This window comes from Chlorocebus sabaeus, chromosome 9, assembly GCF_047675955.1.
Source record: "Chlorocebus sabaeus isolate Y175 chromosome 9, mChlSab1.0.hap1, whole genome shotgun sequence".
NCBI lineage: Eukaryota > Metazoa > Chordata > Mammalia > Primates > Cercopithecidae > Chlorocebus > Chlorocebus sabaeus.
The window spans coordinates 19,179,122-19,194,122 of NC_132912.1; the positions used below are offsets into that span (position 1 = coordinate 19,179,122).

At 33.3% G+C, this 15,001-nt stretch overlaps 1 protein-coding gene across 1 annotated transcript in view; it reads left to right on the forward strand.

Moving 5' to 3' along the window:
- MALRD1 (MAM and LDL receptor class A domain containing 1) overlaps positions 1-15,001 on the forward strand; it is a 687,535-nt gene that overhangs the window by 24,230 nt on the left and 648,304 nt on the right. The gene's annotated exons all lie outside the window — the stretch shown is intronic.

Genomic DNA, 15,001 nt, shown 5'->3' on the forward strand with positions numbered 1-15,001 from the left:
TCTTCCTTTCCCCCCAAATATTTAATTAGGGAAGTAGAATCTAACTACATATTAGTAGTTAAAATGCCCAATTTTATACATTCTTTAACCAGTTTCAAAATATTTATGATTTTAAAATGTCATATTGGATTCTCATAATTGGGTTCCTGGGATTCTAATGGGCCTATTTAGATAACTGGAATTTTCCAGTTTTTCTTACTCTTTATGGAAATTGTAAAATGTAAATGGGAAAATATACCTAGATTAATTAGACAGTCAAATGTCTTTTATTTTGGCTGGACTGGTTTTAGCTTTGGGACAATATACACAGCTTAATTGGACAAATTTCTTTTCTTTTGGCTGGACTGGTTTCAGCTCTGTCTAGTACCACTTGTTAAATCAAGTTGACTGGAAAGCTCTGCTGAACGGCTCTGTAGACTTTGAGGTAGCTCTGGAGCGAGCCAGAAATTTCTTCATTTATTAACTAAGGAACTCCATTCATTCAACATCAGGTACTGGGTGTTTAAGATGTACTAGAGAGCAAAAATGGACTCCATGCCTGCCCTCATCTGATGGGTTTGCACATGCTAGGAAAAGAAGTAACACATTTCCTGGCATAACTAAAAGCTACTTATTTTTATAAGTGATACTTCCCTCAAATAAATTCAATTAATGTTAAAATATGGTTATTACCCTAGAGGTAATTTGAAACAAGCAAATATTCAGGCATTGGATGTTAGTTTGGCAAAGTTTTCATAAATATTACACATGTGGATTAGACTCCCTAGTCTGTCCCTCCCTAGCTGTAAAATCTTAGATAAATTTTTTGAACCTTATTTTTTACAAGTTTAAGAGAGGAAATAATGATGCTAAATTTTTAGGATGGTTAAGAACTACGTGAGAAATTGTTGATAGAGCTTATTATAGAAAACCCAGCACTCAAAAAAGTAGATGTTTAGTCCATTTCTGAATAATTTGGGTGTTGCTAATTTTACCTCTAGATTGATAAGATGGAGTTTCTTAATTTGTTTGGCTTTAATGTCAAAAATTATTTTTGTTTAGAATTCCTAACAATTTTTAGGAATCAGCCAGTTTTATTACCAAAAAGGGACCAGCGTCACAAATAGTAACAAGCACTAACTGCAATATAGGAAACTTTTATTACAGATTTAGTTATGTTAGATGGTGATATTGAATCTTGTCCCCAACCTAACGGCCATTGCAGTCTTACAGATGGCTGATTCCATATGTCTCTCCTTTAGTACCTCTCCTCTGTTTCTTTCTTTTACTCAGAAGGTTTTTCACAGCACATATTTATTTACTCTAGGCTTTTGTTTGTTGATGGCTCTTACTGAATGCCTCTTGCTTGCCTCCTTACTGCGGAGTTAAATAACTTCAGAAGACACTGTGCTTCCTAATTTTCTTCTCTCTCTCTTTCCTGTCTGCCATTTTCCCTCATTATTTTTTCATGCATATTTTGGATTGCCTAGTCAAGAGATAAAATGGGGGCAATCCACATCAAAACTGAGATGTTGTGTAGGCAGATACCATAGAACGATATCATCTGCGTTGACTTAAAATCTCTGGAATCAGACTATATGGGTTTGAATTCCAGCCTTGCCAGTCCGCTAGTTTTGTAGTCTCAGTTTCCTCATCTGTAAAACAAAGATAATAATAATGCAAGCTGCATATGAAAAAGAGACAAAATATTGCCTGCATAACTAATTGAAGGCTGGTAACTTTGGTAATAGTCATGCATCTCTTACAAATACAATTAAATGTTAACATGTAAGTATTCTCTAGCAATAATTTTAAGTAAGCAAGTGTTCTGGCTGTAGATATTAGCTGTTGGAAAATATTTATAGAAAATGATCTGAATCCTGTCTTTACTCAAAAATTCTTATTTCATAAGTATTAACCAAATTTTTGATTAACTTACTCTTGAAATGATTTGCCAGTGCTCCAAAATTATATTTTTCATTATGTAATCAATGCCTTGAGTGGCAAGTTTGAGAATCAATTAGAACATTAAAAACATCACTGTTGTCGATATTTGAAATCTAGTAAAGCTCAGGGAAAGAATGGTTAAAATGTAGTACTAATTTTTAAAACAATGTAACGTTGCATTTAGATAAAATAGTAGTACTACAACAAAATCAAATACATCTTTGTAAAGATGGTAAAACTACTTTTAAAGATGGGAATACAAATATGAAAGTTTTAAGTAATTCTGGAGCTCAGCTGATATTAAAGATGACAAAGGGGTTTTTAAATGTATAATTCACTTTAAGTCTATCAAAGATTAAAAAACAATTTATTTGAAAAAATATTTCCCATTATGTCACAAATTATTATTTTCTAATTTGGGCATTTACAATCAGTTTTAAATGAGGATATTAGAGCTTTTGTTATTCTGATCCATTGTTAGATCTAAAATTCATATATTATGAAACATGTACACTATTAAATAGCATCTGATATTTTTATTTTGTTCTACAGTGTTCACATATATTGTGTCTATAATCTCTACATATTATAAACCCTACAAATCAATGTTATAATATTGCTTTAGACAGCATTAAAATAAATGAAGAAGAAGATATTCTTTTATCATATTTATTATTTGCAGCAATCTTTATTTCTTCTAACTATCTGAGTTTGTTTCTGGTATCATTTCTCTTTAGCTTGAAGAAACTCCTTTAGTATTTCTTGTAGTGCAGTTCTGTTAAGGATAAATTATGTTAGTTTTTCCTCCTCAAAATGTTTTCGTTTTGCCTTCATTCTTGAAATGTATTCCTGCTGGATATATAATTTTTCATGGTCTTTTTTTTCTTTTAGTACTTTAAAGACATTATTTTGTTGTCTTCACCTAGTTTCTAATGTGATATCCACAATTTCATTTTTTTTGTGTGTGTAATATATCTGTTGTTTTGATGCTTTCAAAATTTGGTCTTTATTGTTGGATTTTAGCATGAGCATTTTAAATTTTATCATACTTACGTTAAGTAAGCTTCTTGAATCTGAAATGTATGCTGTCTGCCAATTTTGAAAAGTATTTTGCTCTTGTTTATTCAAATAGTTCTTCTGTCCCATTCTCTCTTTCATTTCCTTTTTGTATTTCAATTATCAGTGTGTTAGTCTGTAAGTCTAATGGGCTGTTAGATGAGGCTTCACCATATATTTTGATTTTGTTTTCTGTTTTTCAGAGTGCATAATTGCAATTGATATATCCTCAAGTTCTGTGATTTTTTCCTTTGTTATCTTCATTCTACTGATAATCCTATGCAGTGATTAAAAAAGAAATCAACTACAGATGCTTCTCAAATTATAATAGAGTTATATCTCAATAAATCCATCATAAATTGAAAATGCATTTACTATACCTAACCTACTGAGAATCATAGCTTAGCCTAGCCTACCTTAAACTTGCCGAGAACATATATGTTAGCCTACAGTTGGGTCAAGTCATCTAACACAAAGCCTATTTCATAGTAAATATTGAATACTTCATGTAATTTATTGCATATTGTACTTGAAAATGAAAAATAGAGTGGTTGTGTCCCTCCAAATATATATCACTTTTGCACCATCATAAAGCAGAAAAATCCTAAGTGGAACCATTGTAAGTCAGGGATTGCCTGCACTGTATTTTTCAGTTCTAAAATTTTTAATTGGTTGTTTCAGTTAAAATAAAAAGTTCTCTGTTACCTTTTCATTCATGATAAGAATATTTTCCCTTACTTCATTATGCATAATTATGTCGGGAGTTTTAAAATCCTTGCGTGCATCATCTCAGATTTACCTGCTGCTGATTACATTTTCCCATGTATGATTATGTCATCCTAGTTCTTTGTCATATAATTTTGAGTTTTATCCTGCATGTGTGAATGGAGGCTCTGGGATGTGTTGTATTTTTTTTTGAGGCACAGTGATAATTTGTTTAAGCAAGTGATTAAGTTGCATAGACTCAAATGACAAACTCTTTTTTTTTTTTTTCTTTTTTTTTTTTGGAGACAGAGTCTTGTTCCGTTGCCCAAACTGGAGTTCAGTGGCATGATCTCAGCTCACTACAGCCTCTGCCTCTCAGGTTCAAGCAATTCTTCTGCATCAGTCTCCTGAGTAGCTGGGATTACAGGCATGCGCCACCACTCCTGGCTAATTTTTATACTTTTAGTAGAGATGAGGTTCTCCATGTTGACCAGGCTAGTCTCGAACTCCTGACCTCAGGTGATCCCACCTCAGCATCCCAAAGTGCTGGGATTACAGGCGTGAGTCACCAGGTCTAGCCTCAAATGACGAACTTTTTACTGCTCTGGGCAGCAGTCCAAATATCAATTCAATTCCTCTAGGCTTAGCTGCTGGAAGGGCTCCCTGCACATACAGGTTTCTGCTTTGGCCAGAGACTTGGATAGAGATTATTCATAGAACATTGGGGCACTCTTTTTATTATTTTTTTATGGCTCTCTTCTTTATAAAATTTCTCTTTTTTTGGTCATACCTGGTTATTCCAGGTTTCCCTTCCTAGTTCCTCAGGCCAAGGAGAGAGCAGCCCTTCTCTCAGAGTTTTAGCCTTGCATGCCACCTGCAGCTGCAGCCGGACCCCATGCCAAAGCCTGACAGAATGGAATTTGCTGTGATCCCTTCACCTAAGTTCCCTATCCCTTAAAAATAATGCCTCCTCTCTTTATCTCGAAGTACTCTTGTGGTCCCAGCTTACAGATTTTTCTTGTTTTTCTACCGTAGTCATTATGTCAATCACTGAGTTTCCCAACTGAGTGAACACCAGCATCCCCTAAGCGGCTCTATGTTGCCCTTTCTGAAGGGAAACTGAGCCATAATCCACTCCTAAGTAAAAGGTAGGCTCTGCTACATACAGGTTGAGTTGGGTTCTTTTATTAAGAAGAAACTGTAAAAGACCAAACAGAGAGACAAGAATCCCACATTCTCACTCTCTAGATTATGTTTCTGCAGCCTCTGTGGTCTGAATATCTGTTTACTTTTAAATCAGTGAAAATTTAATGTCCTTTCGTTCCTTTCTATATTTACTTTGAAAACTCTTTACTGAACATCTGCATTGCTCCACATGCTCTTCCAGGACCTGAAGATATAAAAGTGAACAAGAATTCAGCTCTTGTCCCTGGTGAACTTGCAATCTGGTGATAGAGACATAAACCATTTACACGTACTTATGATTATATATTAAGATTTAGAAAAAAGCAACTAGCAACCGTTTTCTTGTCTGCACATACGCATTTAAAAAGCTCACAATGTGACAAGGATACGATGTATGTGCTTTACAGATGTTGTTTGGGAGCATCTATGTTGTTTGTAATCTGAGAAATTTCCATTGAACAACTCATCCATTCCAGGCATCTGCACGCTTTTCATTGAAAGGTCTGATAGTAAATATTTTTGACTTTTTGGGCCATATGGTCCATGTCCCAAAAACTCGACTCTGCCATCTACTCTATAAAAATAGTCATACATACACAATACATAAAGATTAAGCATGGCTGTGTTATGTTAACCTTTTGTTTATGAACATGGAAATGTATAATTAATATCATTTTTACATGTTTAAAAATATATTTTTTTGAATTTTTCAATGATTTAAACATGTAAAAATGCTTCTTAACCATAGGATATGCACAATTAGGTGGCAGATGGATTTTTCTGTGGGTTATAGTTTGCTGCCCCTGGGTCTGTTCACAATAAACATTAATTGAGCATTTTATGTCTGACACTATTCAATATTGGACATAAATGAATAAAGAATATAATTCTTCCTCTAAGAACATAGATACATTATAATCTTAATTTTAGTGCCCAGTGTTTACATTTATAACAAACATAAGTGAAGCAAACTTTGTTTCTGTATCAGAATCAGCTTTATTATGCTATTATTTAAACATGTATCTGAACTTTCATTAAGGGGGAAATTTTGTTATAGTAGTCAGTCCTCTTTCTTTAAAATAAATATGTTTAGCGCTTACTTGTACTGAGAGTACAAACAAGATGTGTTAACGAAATGGAATTACGGTGTCTTTTTTTCATTTACCCTTTTTTTTTTTAAACAGAGTCTTACTCTGTCACTCAGACTGGAGTGCAGTGGCATGCTCTCGTCTCACTGCAACCTCCCCCTCCTGGATTCAAGCTATTCTCCTGCCTCAGCCTCTTGAGTAGCTGGGATTATAGGCATGTGCCACCATGCCCGGCTAATCCTTGTATTTTTATTAGAGATGGGGTTTCACCATTTTGGCCAGACTGGTCTTGAATTCCAGACCTCAAGTGATCTGCCCACTTTGGCCTCCCGAAGTGCTGGAATTACAGGTGTGACCCACCACACCAGACCTCTTACCCATTTTTAGTATGGTAGTTTTGTTATTTTAAAGGTAAAATTATTAAAATAAAAATTTGTTACATATGTATATTTATGTTGTTAGATTTATATATGCTGATTATTATTGTTAATTTCAATGCAAAAGCTTTTATTAATTCCAGTGTAAGACATCATGATAATGTTGTTAAGATAATAAAGACTACAGGTTTATCATCCGTTATCCAAAAATCTGAAATCCAAAATGTTCCCAAATTGGAAACTTTTCGAGTGCCAATATGATGCTACAAGTGGAAAATTCCACACCTGACGCCTTTGGTTTCTGATAGTTTAATGTGCAGAGACTTTGTTTTATGCACAAAATTATTTAAAAATATTGTACAAAATTATCAGGTTATGTGAATAAAGTGAAAATAATGAAACATAAATGAATTTTATGTTTAGACTTGTGTCCCATCTGTAATGTATGTGCAAATATTCCAAAATCTGAAAAAATCTGAAATCCAAAACACTTCTGGTCCCAAGCATTTTAGGTAAGAGATACTCAACCTGTATTAAGTTACAGGCTATACATCAAGGTGTTTGTGATGTCTTTGAGACACATGTTTGGGAATAAAACAATTACTTATTGGGAGAAAGAACAAGGTACAAAATATGGGTTTGAATAAATTTCTCTGAGACTAGAGACAAATTCTGACTCCAGAAAGCAAAAAAGCATTTGAGGAAATAGTTGAAACATGAGTAGTATTTCAATGGATGGAGAGATGACAGAAATGGTATTTCAAATGGAAAGAACCACGTAAGGGCAAGGTGGAGATAGTTGCTGTGCTCAGGCGATGACATAGAAGTCTACTATGACTAGAAATGACTGGAAATAAAGAATATAGACTAAAAGTGTATGTTGTGAATGTCAAGAATTATGTCATCCACAGGTTACTGATTTTGCTCACCTGAACTGTTTCCTTGCCTTCTTTTTCCTTCTATACCCAAACTGCTTCACAGTTGACAATCGTATTTCTGCCACTGTCCAGCCAGGCAGCAGAAATGAGAGACATTGATGGATATAATAGCAGTGGTTGAGGGATAGTGTAAGGAATTTCAAGGGCATGCATATTTGGTGCTTAAGGATTCCTTCTGCCTCAAGCAGTATTTTCCAGAGAGCTTTAGTGTCTTGCACAAATTCTTTCATTGTTAAGCTAATATTGCCAAGGTCCTTGATGTCTGTGTGTTTGTGTGTGTGCCTGAATTTGAAATGGGTGAACTATATGAGATTTTCATAGTCCCTCAACAATCTTGACATCTTTTGTGTATTGGATAATATATTTGTTCTATTTTTCCACTTATTTCAAATTCAGCATTATATGTCATACTTGACAACTTAGATACTTATTTGAATTAACCGATACCATATCATTGAAATTTTGCAATATAATATTAATAGTCAAGCTGTCAGATATGTTAGAGTACTGATGAGAGCTAAAAATGATATATTCTCTAATTTCTCTCTTGAAAAATAGAAATATTTTTCTATGCATCATTTGCTTTTCGTTTGGCAATTTTTATTTTTATAGGCAGGTGGCTTGATTATTTGTTGAATTTATAGACAGATATATTCTTCAAATTAATTTAGACACAATTGACAAAATTCATGCTCAACAGAAATACATAAAAATCCCATAATAGTATATTAAAATTAAAATATTACAAATTTCAAAAGATACATATATTGAACCATGATCTAAGGGTCATTTGAATGAGATTCTCTCAAATGAGTGTGACCATGATACTTTACTAATGAAACATACCCAATAGATGTCAATTACCTACATATGAACTCTGGGAAGTATGATGAACAGTAATTTGTTTTTAAGTATCTTACAAGTGAATTAGTCCAGGAAGCTTACAGAGACTCAAAGTACTTTAGGCTTTTCAGATTTTGATCAGTACCTTGGTATATTGCAAATGGAAAAGGAGAATCAAATTATTGTCTACCTAATTGTGGCAGGCAGATTATAAAATCTGCGCCTCCCCACCCCACCCCAATTTCCTGTCCTCTGGTTGTTCAATCAAACATTAATCTGGGAACTTGTGTGAAGAGATTTCATAAATGGGTTATTAATCAACTGACCTCAAAATCACAAGATTATCTTGGACTGTTCAAGTGGGTTCAGTGTAATCACATGAGCCCTTAAAAGCAGAAGTAGAAGGCAGGAGAGCTGAGGCAGAAGGGAAGATTAAAGAGATTTGAAGTTTGAGGACTTGACCTGCATTGCTGACTTTGGAAATGAAGAAAGAGGATCACAAGAAAGTAATACAGGGGCCACTAAAAGTGGAGAACAATCACTGGTTAACAGCCAGCAAAGACGCAGGGATCTCAGTCTTAAGGCTGCATGGAATTGAATTCTTACGGCTGCATGGAATTGAATTCTGCCAACCACTTAAATGAACTTGAAAGCATATTCATCCTCAGGGCCTTCGGAAGGTAGCACAGCCACCCTACACTTCTGTTTCAGCCTTTTGTGCATCTAAGAAAAGAACCAGCTAAACCACACCATGCCTGGTCTTTTGACCTATAGAAGCTGTGATATAATACATTTGTGTTGTTTTAAGCCACTGGGTGTGTAGTAATTTGTTATGGAAGCAATATAAAATGAATACACTAATTTTCAAAGTTTTTAGGGAAAGAAAGGTTTATATTTTCTTGATTGTCTATTCTTGCTAATAATGAACGTTTGCACTGAGTAAAATCTCCCTTTTACTGGGTAAAGAGGAACAATTCTAAAAGTCATCTAGAGACCTGGATTCTTCTTAAAAACTAATTAATGGTATGATATAGGGGAAAATCCCTGGATTGTCTTTTTTCTCTTTTACATGGTTCCAGTTCCTCTGGTTTTTCATTTGTATGTTTAATTTTTTTTATTCTTACCCCTATTTTCATTGTTTTCCTTTAGATCATGCCAAAAATTAAGGATCTATCTTCCATTAATGCCACTTGCCCCTACTGTCCTAGCCTGTATAATTTTGATAAAGTCAGATTTAATTATCTGTCTACTCATCATCCATCTCTCTCTCTCTCTCTCTCTCTCTCTCTCTCAATCATCTATCTATGTACTTATTTATTTATTTACTTCTTTATATGGTTGCTCTTGTTTTAGATGTATCTAAGAAACCATTGCCTAATCCAAGGTCATAGACTTATACCTATAGTTCCTTCTAACAGTTTATATCTTTATATCTTATACTTAGGTCTTTAATCCATCTTTAGTTAATTTTTAATATGGTATGAGATATCCACTTTTGATGTACCTATCTGGTTGTCTGAGCACCATATATTGAAAACTCTATACTTTCCCCACTGAATTATCTTAACACAGTCAAAATTCATATATGTACTGTTTTACTTTTGAACTTTCAATGCAATTGCATTGATCTTTCTGCCTATACTTATGGCAGTACCACACTACCTTCTTGATTACTGCAGCCGTGTACTGTAGTTTGAAAGGAAGTTACTAGGGAAGAGTAAGTCCTATAATTTTGTTATTTTCTTTCAGGATTTTTTTGTCTATTCTGTGTTTCTTCCATTTCCATATGTATTTTAGTATTAATTTGCAAATTTCTGCAAAAATGGTCGTTGAAATTTTGAGAGGAATTGCATTGAATTGGTAGATAAATTTGGTAACAATTGTCATCTTAACAATATTGTCTTCCAACCTATCATGTATGATGTCTTTCTGTTTACTTAGGTCTTCTTTGATTTCTTTCAACATTGTATTTTTAAAATTTTTGTTGTACAATTCTTGCTTTTTATTTATTACAGTTATTCCTACGTCTTTTATTGCTTTTAAGGCAACATTAAATGAGATTTTTTTCTTAATTTTATTTTGTATTGTTCCTTGCCAGTGTATAGAAATGAAACTGGTTTTTGTCTATTGACTTTATATCCTAAAAACTTACCAACTTATTAGCTCTAACAGTTTTTAATTAATTCATTTTTTGGTGATTTATCAGGATCTTCTATATACAAGATCATGTCGTCTGCAAATAGAGATAATTTTACTTTTTGTTTTCATTCTGGGTGCTTTTAATTTTATTTCCTTGCCTAATTGTCTGAGAGAAACTCCAGTGCAATGTTGACTAGAAGTGGCGACAGACATCCTTGTCTTTTTCCTATTAGGGGAATCTTTTTCAGTCTTTTACCATTAGGTATGCTATTAGCTGTAAGTTTTTTTATATATGCCGTTTATCAAGCAGAGCATGTTTCCTTCTATTATTAGTATGCTGAGTGTTTCTTTTATTATAAGAGAGTGTTAAGACCTTGTCATATCTTTTTTGCATCTATTGTCATAGTCGTGTGGTTTTTCTTTACTTGATCAATATGGTGTCTGTATTGATTGATTTTTATATGTGGAACCAATTTTGCATTCCTAGGATAAATTCCACTCGACTACGGTGAAAAATTTTTAAAATGTGTTGCTCGATGTATATTCATCAGATATGTTGGTCTGTTGTTTGCTTTTTTGTGATGTCTTTGTCTGGTTTTGGTTTATTAAGGTAATAGTGGCCTTATAGAATGAGTTGGGAAGTGTTTCCTCCTCTTTTGTTTTTTATAATAGTTTGTGAAGTATTAGTGTTAATCATTTACATGTTTCATATAATTTACTAGTAAGCCTTTCGTGCTGGAGCATTTGTGGAAAGATTTTTGATTACCAATTTATTCTCTTGTTACAGTCTATTTGGATTTTTTATTTCTTCTTGAATTGGTTTTGGTAGTTTGTGTCTTTCTAGAAATTTGTCCATCTCATCTAGGTTATCTAATTTGGTAGCATAAAATTTTTCATAGTATTCCCTTGTAATTGTTTTTATTTATGTAAGGTTAGAAATTCTGACCCTTGTTCACTCTTCATTTTAGTAAATTGAGTATTTAATTTTATTTTTTCTTGGTTCATCTAGTGAAAAGATTGTCAGTTTTATTGATATTTCCATGAACTTTTGTTTCTTAATTTTTTTTGTCGTTTTTCTATTGCCTATTTTATTTATTTCTTCTCTAATACTTATTATTTTCCTCCTCTGCTTGCTTTGGGTTTAGTTTGCTCTTCTTTTAGCTTCTTATTAATATTTAGATCTTTCTTTGTTTAAATTTAGGCATTTATACCTATACATTTCTTACTAAGCACTGAGATAACAACATCCCATCCATTTTTATATGTTGTATTTTTATTTTCATGTATTTAAAGTATTTTCTAACATCTCTTGCAATTTATTCTTTAGCCTATCGGTTATTTAGGAGACTGTTATTTAATTCTATGTATTTGTGAATTTTTCTAATTTAATTCTGTTATTAATTTAAATCATTCTATTATTTCTGGAGAACATACTTGTATGATTTGTCTGCTCTTAAATGTATTGAGATTTGTTTTATGATCTAAAATATTCTCTTTCTTGGAGAATGTTCTGTGTGTACTTTAGAATCATATATATTCTTTTGTTGTTGGGTAGAGTAAGTGTGCCATATGTATCTGTTAGGTCTAGTTGGTTTATAGAATTGCTCAAGTTTTCTATTTTTCTTGCTGATCTTCTATCAAATAGTTCTATATATTTATTTTTGAAGGTAGAATATTACAGTCTGCAACTATTATTGTAAAATGGTCTACTTTTCAATTATTTTAGCTTTTGCTTCACATATTTCAGGGCTCTGTTTTTACATGCAGAGATGTTTATAGTTTTTATATATTCTTGATTGGTTGACTTATTTGCCATTATAAAATGCCCTGTTTTGTCTCTAATAACAATTCTGTCTTCTGTCCAGGGTAATCAAGCAAGAGAAAGAAAGAAAGCATATTCAGATAGGAAGAGAGGAGCTCAAATTATCTTTATTTGCAGCATACATGATTCTATATCTAGAAAACTCCATTTTCTCAGCAGAAAAAATCCTTAAGCTGATAAGCAATGTCAGCAATCTCAAGATACAAAATCCATATGCAAAAATTGCTAGCAATCCTATATACTAACATCTGGCAAATAGAGAGCCAAGTTATGAATGAACTTCCATTCACAATTGTCACAAAGAGAATAAAACACAGAGGAATACAGTTAACAAGGGAAGTGAAGGACCTCTTCAAGGAGAACTACAAACTACCACTCAAAGAAATCAGAGAGGACACAAAGAAATGGAAAAACATTCCATGTTCATGGATAAGAGGACTCAGTATTGTAAAAATGGCCATACTGACCAAAGTAATTTATAGATTGAATGCTATTCCCATTAAACTACCATTGGCATTCTTCACAAAATTAGAAGGAACTATTTTAAAATTAGTATATAACCCAAAATAGGTCAAATAGCCAAGATAGTCCTCAACAATGAGCACAAAACTAGAGGCATCATGCTACCCAACTTCAAACTATACGGCAAGGCTACAGTAACCCAAAAAGCATGGTACTGGTACAGAAACAGACACATAGACCAATGGCACATAATGGAGAACTCAGAATTAAGACCACACATCTACAACTATCTGATCTTTGACAAACCTGGCAAAAACAAGCTATGGGGAAAGGATTCCCTATTTAACAAATGGTGCTGGGAGAACTGGCTATCCATACGCAACGAATTGAAACTGGACCCCTTCCTTATACCTTATACAAAAATTAACTCAAGATGGACTACAGACTTACACGTAAAACCCCAAACTGTAAACATTCTAGAAGAAAATCCAGGCAATGACTTTGATGGCATAGACACGAGCAGAGATTTCATGATGAAGGCACTGAAAGTAATAGCACCAAAAGCAAAAATTGACAAATAGGATCTAATTAAAGAGCTTCTGCACAGCAAATAAACTATCATCAGTGTGAACAGAAAACCTACAGAATGAGAGAAAATGTTTTCACTCTATCCATCCAGCAAAGATCTAATATCCAGAGTCTACCAGAAACTTAAACAAATTTTCAGGAAAAAACCCCATTAAAATGTGGGCAAAGGACATGAACAGACATTTCTCAAAATAAAATATTCATGTGGCCCACAAACATATGAAAAAAAAACCTTAACATCACTGATTAGTAGAGAAATGCAAATCAAAACCACAATGAGATTGCCATCACATACCAGTCAGAATGGTGATTATTAAAAAGTCAAGAAACAACAGATGCTAGCGAGGATGCAGAGAAAAAGGAATGCTTTACATAGTAGATGAGAATGTAAATTAGTTCAACGACTATGGAAGACAGTGTGGCAACTCCTCAAAAGATCTAGAACCAGACATACCATTTGATTCAACAGTCCCATTACTGGGTACCATTTGATTCAGCAATCCCATTACTGTACATACTGGGTATAAATAAATATAAATGATTCTATTATAAAGACACATACATGCATATGTTCATTGGAGCACTGTTCACGATAGCAAAGACATGGAATCAACCCAAATGCCCATCAGTGATAGAATGGATAAAGAAAATGTGGTACATACACACCATGGAATTTTATGCAGCCATAAAAAGGAATGAGATCATGTCCTTTGCAGGGACACGGATAGAGCTGGAAACTGTTATCCTCAGCAAACTGATGCTGAAACAGAAAACCAAATACCACATATTCTCACTTATAAGTGGGAACTGAATGATGAGAACACATGGACACATGGCAGGGAACAACAGACACTGGGACTTGTCAGGAGGGGAGAAGGGAGGTAGATCATCAGGAAGAATAGCTAATGGATGCTGGGCTTAATATGTGGGTGAGGGATTGATCTCTGCAACAAACCACCATGGCACACGTTTACCCGTTTACCTGGGTTACAAACCTGCACATCCTGCACGTGTACCCCAGAACTTAAAAGTTGAAAAGAAAGAAAATCATTCTTCTGAATTTCATGTAGCCATTTCAGCTTTCTTTTTGTTATTGTTTATATAGTGTGTCTTTTATATCCTTTTACTGCTAACCTTTTTCTGTGGTTGAATCTAAAATGTGTCTCTTGTAGACAGCATATGGTTAGATCATGTTTTTATACAATATGCCAACTTCTTACTTTCGATTTAAGAATTTAATCTATTTGCGTATTATATAATTATGATTTACACATATCATCACAGTGATAGGTTGTTTGTTGCCATTTTCCTACTTGTTTTCTGTATGACTTATTTTTTTTTCTTATTACTCTGTTCCTCCATTACTACCTTATTTTGTTAAATAGATATATTCTAGTGTATTATATTAATATCCTTTTCTTTTTCTACTATATATTTTTGAATTATTTTATTAGTTGTTGCCTTAGGGATTACATTTAACATTTTAATTTACGAAAACTTAGGTTGGATTAATGCCAGTGTAATTTTAATAATATACAAAAATTTTGATCTTATATACTTCTGCTCACTTCTTCTTTATGCTGTTATTGCCACAAATTATATCATTACATATTGTGCCCATAACCTGTTATTATTATTGATTTTTATCAGTTATATAATGATTATAAAAATTATTGATTATATAATATCTACCTCTTTATCAATATTCTCTATTTTATGACACATTGTTCTTATAATTTCTGTAGTTCTTTATATATAGTTTCCTTAGCTCTTGAAAATATTTGACATAACTGATTTAAAGTCTTTGTCTAAAAAATCTGGTCTTTCTCAGAGACGTTGTATATTGATTGCTTTTCTTTTTTTCTCTCTACG